Here is a 6000-nt window from a genome sequence, read left to right on the forward strand (position 1 = left end):
CTAGATTTTAATACTGGGTCTAAAAGAGATGCTAATGAGTAATCTGGCTCTAACTCCCTTCCTTCAAATAAGCACACATTTACATTGATGCTCCTACATTATTTTCCTCTTCTCCATCCTTGAATGTCTCTGACTGGCTCTTCCTCATCTTTAAAAAGCTCAGGTGGAAATTTCTCCCTTGAGCTTTCACTTTCCCCACCTCCTCCACCCCTAAAGAAAAAGTCACACCCACAAGACAATGCTACTTGTTCCCTTATCATTTTATTTCTCTACCTTGTACATGTCCTGGAATGGTATATGTCTCATTACATACATACATCATTTTCTGGCTTATTTCTCATATCTTCTGTGTCTTCCCTGTGTCTTTCAGAGGACTGCAAGTTTATTAGAGACAGGTGCTCTAACTTATTTATTTTTGGCTTCACAGCAACTAGCACAGTACCTGGCATACAGTGGGCACTGTATACATAAATTTTTGTTGTCTTTGGTGAGCCCTGAGCTAACATCTGTTGCCAATCTTCCTCTTTTTGCTTGAGGAAGATTGTCACTGAGCTAACATCAGTGCCAATCTTCCTCTATTTTGTATGTGGGATGCTGCCACAGCATGGCCTGATGAGCCATGTGTAGGTCCTCACCAGGGATCCAAACCTGTGAACTCCAAGCCACAGAAGCAGAGCATGTGAACTTAACCACTACACCACCGGGCCAGTCTGTGTATTTATTGATGTGAATTAAATTGAATTTGATTCAACGACAACTATATATTTCATCTCATTAACCACCCCATCTACACAAAAAGCGCTGTATAACTGCAACATTCCAGCTTAACTGTAAGATTTTACATCACTGTGATAGCAAAGGCCCTTTCTAACATGACATTTTCACTTACTAATAGTTTCTCAGCCTCCAACTGACCCCACTCCCAGCTATAAATGAGCTTCAAACCCTAGTTGCCAGCTTAGAGAAGGCTACCATTTTCCTTGCAACATCACACATCAGCAGTCTAAACTAGGTGCTTGTATTTACTAGTGAATAAAAGAATGTCAACAATGAATTTGAGCCTATCAAATCCAATCTGTGTATATATGAAATCTTCCACAGTTGTCTTCTCAATCATAAGTTTCTGTATATATATATATATATATGGAATACATGCACACACACCCGTGTATCTATCATCCTTAAAATATATGGGGATAGATATTATTAAAACACATCTCCTGATTTCTGTGGATTATTTTTTGACCCTCTAATAGTTTGATGACGGTGGGCCAAGTCCTTTTTGACTCTGTTACTGAATGATTTGTCCATCACTGCTCATATTTTCTGCTTCTGAGCTATTCGACAGACTTCACTCTGAGATGCTTTTACCATCTGCGTAGTACCACGCATCTATGTTTAACTTTGATTATACTCCATTTCTTAGCTTGCAACGAGTTCCTTTCCATACCTCCAAGCCTACTTTGGATTTGAATCTTTCAACAGTGAAATGCCTAGGAGTAAGTGAAATACAACAGATCTTCTAAGCAAGACTGTTCAGATTCGCCATTAGCTGTCAAATTTCTTGCGTTTTGCCCTCCACAAATCCATGCCCGGAGCCTTCTCCCATGAAAGCATCCAGTATAAATTGGTGATAAACTCCATCATTTAAAAATCTCCGCCCATTTTCTCCAGAGGATGTAATATACGGCATCTTTTCCCCATCCTTTCCCAGCATGTTTCTTTTGTTCAGTCCAGAATCAGGCAATTCAGTTGACAGGTACACTTGATTTAAAGTGTGCTGACTCCCCTCCCCAGCAACAGCTCCAGATTCTAGCCCCCTAAATCACCACTGCAACGAGGAGAGAAATAGACAAACATCACTGAAAATTGTGAAGAACACTTTCTCGCCAGGTCGAGTCTATCGTGGGATGATCTTCACAAGGCCCCAAAGCTACCAGGGGTCTCTTGGAAATAGTTGCAAGAGTCAAGCGCTCTCAGTTACCAGAAATTCAAGCCGCCTTATGTATGTGTGGAAAAGATGTGTAACATAGTTGCTCTCTAAAGCACCTTAAGGATAACATCCTGTTCACTTTTCGCTCAGTTGATATCTGTATTTCAGCAAATGTCAGCGAGTCCACATACTTTGGCAGAACAAATGTTATTTTTCCTTTCATAACCGTCCTAAGAGGAATTGTGCAATCCTGTAGATTATCGCACGGAGCTCTCGTTGGCACGTGGCCAAGGCGGAATACTCTTCTCCGGAGGAGGCAAATTGTGAATTAGGTTTGCTGCTGGCAAATTGCTTTTTGTGTTCAGTTTAATTTAGTTTTCATGATTTTTTCCTGCGGGCTCATCCGGCCTTGCTCAACTAACTGGTTTAACAGATCAGTTTAAGTTCAGAAACCCTCAATCTCTCCAAGATTTCAAAATGTCTTTTTATTTAATTCCTGATTAGGACAAGTGAGAGTCACAAATGTTTTACAATTCTCCCAGACAGATATGGTATAGGAGAAGGGGCGGGGGCGGGGGGGGGGATTACAATAAATGACACCAGGCATAATTTTACTGCACTTCAGAGGAAAGAAAAAAAAATGAAGAGGAATGAACAGCTTTTCACTTAAAGTGAAAGTTACATTCTCTGGACAATGACTTCTTTGAAAATATATTGGGTAACCCATGAATAGCAATAGCAATGCAGCAAAGAAAATTGAGGGTCTCTGTTGAGAATAAGAGAGCAGGACCCAGGACCTGAATGTTCAGGAACTTGGTTTCTGCTCACACTAACCGGCTGGAACAGTCAGCTGTGAGTAAACTCAAGATCCCAGGTTGGCTCATTAATGAAACATTATTAGAATAACACAGTTTATAGGTTTCAATAATACACCTGAGGGATGCTCTAGTTATAATTATGTTCAACCACATAGGACACTCAAAAAAAAACAAAAATTAGAGTAGTTCAAATCAGGTAGGCATTTCTATCTTACCTGAAAGAATTCTGGAGGTAAGTAGTCCAATACTGATGGAATAATTCCCTACTCACCCAAGCTTTTTCTATCTTTATGCTCTATGGTCTTATCATGTGACTTCAATTCCGTGTTGCTTCATGTTCCAAAACAGCTGCTGGCGTTATGGCCTTTATGTCTGCTTTCTGGGCGGGAGGGAGAGCGGAAAGCAAAAGGCAAACACCTACTGGCTGAGTCAGCTCTCTTTGAAGAACCCTCCTAGAAGAAACTCACGGCTGGGTACTAACCAGTACACACACCATTGGCTGGATGCGTGGAGGCTGGGAAATGCAGTCTTTTAGCTAGACACATTTTTGGCATCCTAACCAAAATGTTGGTTAACTTACTAGAAAATACAAGAAGAGTGAATATTGACTGGGTCGCTTCAGTCCGTCATACGGGTAAAGTAAACTTTCCTGAACCTGGAGAGAAGACACTTTGAAACCTCTTGGTCTGTTTTAACCATTATCTTATACCTTATGTAAATATTTCACGAATTATTTTCTTGATGCAAATACATACTTACTTGATTCTTTTTTGTTTTCTGATAAAATCCTGCAATTAACAAGTAGAATGACATCATGCAGGATGACACATTGCTGACTTCTCATAAAATTTGGGAGGACACTAAGAAAGCTCATCTGACCAAAACCACCCATGATATATTTCCTGAAACATCCATCATGAAAGCCAGTCCTTCTGCATCGTGATGGTGTAGTTCTAAAAGATCTTTCTTGAAATGAATATATGTTACTTGGAAGGAGTAACCATTATGCTATTCAAGATCTATAAATCTGTTTCTCCGTATTAGTTTATCAAATTAAGTATTATCACGGAAAGTGGAGAGCAAGGCTCTGAGGGAGTAGAAACAAGCTGGGTACATTTTCAAGAGGTGGATATGGAAAAGCCAGAGCAGGAGGGGGTCCTTTGTCATCAGAGGACACAGCTCCTGTGAGAAAGATGGAGAAATTTAGGAGAGCCTGCCTAGGAAGAGAGACCATGTAGCATGAGTTCCATAATTACTTTGAATGAATCGAAAAATGAAGTAAAACACACGCACAGAATAAATTCTCAGTAAACCTTTCTGGCTGACTATTAATTTATGAGTAGAATAATGGATGAATAAATCCTCAAAGGCGAATTTGATCTAGGAAGAGTCCTTTGTTTCTTCAAGCTATTATTCTTGCTAATTTTGGAAGTTTTTATAATAGCAAATTTTGGACCTAACTAAAAAAAGGGAATGTGTGCTCTATGTAGCCAGCCTTGGGAACTGTTGATTCTGGGTGAAGATTAGAGTAACAAATATCAAAGGGACACTGAGAACCACAGGTCACATGCCAAACCAGGCCCTGTGAACACCAAGGAGGCCGGCCAGAGGAGCAGGCACTGGGCTATTAGTGTCAGCCTTAGCATGTAATTATTTCATCCAGCCCTGAAGCAGAGAGGGCCTGGAAATATAAACACTCAGCCCAAGACGATCAATGGACAAAGATTTTCGTCACTTGACCACAATCAAATGGGTATATCCAACTTAACCTTAATTATAGACCATATCATAACTCTGACTATGCTTTTCTTTCCTGCTCTGGGGGCAGTGTGGTATAATGGTTAAGAATATCAGCCACTGGGCCAGCCCGGTTGCGCAGCAGTTAAGTGTGCACGTTTCGCTTTGGCGGTCCAGGGTTCACCAGTTCGGATCCCAGGTGCAGACATGGCACCCCTTGGCAAGCCATGCTGTGATAGGCATCCCACAAATAAAGCAGAGGAAGATGGGCACAGATGTTAGCTCAGGGCCAGTCTTCCTCAGCAAAAAGAGGAGGATTGGCAGCAGATGTTAGCTCAGGGCTAATCTTCCAAAAAAAAAAAAAATCAGCTATTGTTTCAAGAAAATTTGAATTCAAATGCTGCACCTCCACTTACAAGTTGCATGGCCTTGAGCAAGTTACCTAACTGCCCTAAGAATAGGAAGAATGCAGTTGCTGACCGTGTAAGTAATTTGGAGGATTAAGGGAAGACTCAGTGATGTCAGCCACTGTTCTTAGTTTTTTTCGTTGGTGTGTTAAAAGGACTGTATTAGCTAGAGTTGTCCAGAGAAATAGAACCAATAGAATACACATGTAGAGAGAGATACAGACAAACAGAGAGACAGAGACAGAGAATAGAGACATGGAGAGATCATTATTTTAAGGAGTTGGCTGCAGCTGTCGGGGCTAGCAAGTACAAAATCTGGATGGCAAGCTGGCAGGCTGGAGATTCAGGCAGGATCCAGTGTTGCAGTCTTGAGGCAGAACTGCTTTTTCTTCTGGAAAACTCAGTCTTTGCTCTTAAGGCCTTCAGCGAATTAGATGAGGCCCACCCACATTATGGAGGCTAATCTGCTTTACGTGAAGTCAACTGATTTAAATGTCAATCACATCTACAAAATACCTTCACAGCAACATCCAGAGTGATGTTTAACCAAACAACTGGGCACCATAGCCTAACCAGGTTGACATATAAAATTAACCATCACAGGGACCCAATAAATGTGACCCCCTTCCCCACCTGGATTCTGAACAAATAGAGAAATAAGAGAAAAGAGCTCCAGCTTGGAAAATCCACTGTCACTTGTATGACAGGCAAAGGCTAGGATGGAAGACGCGTTTTGTATTTTCAGGTAAGTGGGTGCAGTGGAATTGGGAACCCCCAACCCGCCACCCTCTGCCAGGTAGATTAACACAACCAGCCCAGGCAGTGTTGCCAGATAAGATTTACAGCATGGAGTTGCGGAGAAGAACTCATGTTTCCACTCATAGGTTCACACCTGGAAGGACGAAAAGGAAGATCTAGTTTTTCCTTCCCAAATTTTCCAATCAGAGAAGTCCCTGCTGGGTGGAGGCAGTCCAGAGGCAGAGAGGCCAGCACAGCTTCTGTCCGTTGCGTGCCCTGTCTGGGAAGGAACTATCAGGAGTCAGGAAGAATCATGTCACTTCCAAACATCCTTCTCTGCTCACCACCATCATCGTTTTTCTTCCTG

At 41.7% G+C, this 6000-nt stretch overlaps 1 long non-coding RNA gene across 2 annotated transcripts in view; it reads right to left on the minus strand.

Annotated features, from left to right (window-relative positions):
- Positions 1 to 3212, minus strand: part of LOC139076119 (uncharacterized) — a 48125-nt gene extending 44913 nt beyond the window's left edge. The window contains exon 1 of one of the 2 annotated variants that reach the window (XR_011527398.1): positions 2967 to 3212. This is a non-coding gene — a long non-coding RNA (uncharacterized lncRNA). The remainder of the gene's footprint in view (positions 1 to 2966) is intronic. The other variant, XR_011527397.1, reaches the window with a different exon arrangement.
- Between the last annotated feature and the right edge of the window lie 2788 nt (positions 3213 to 6000).

Source organism: Equus przewalskii, chromosome 15 (assembly GCF_037783145.1).
Source record: "Equus przewalskii isolate Varuska chromosome 15, EquPr2, whole genome shotgun sequence".
NCBI classification, from domain to species: Eukaryota; Metazoa; Chordata; class Mammalia; order Perissodactyla; family Equidae; genus Equus; species Equus przewalskii.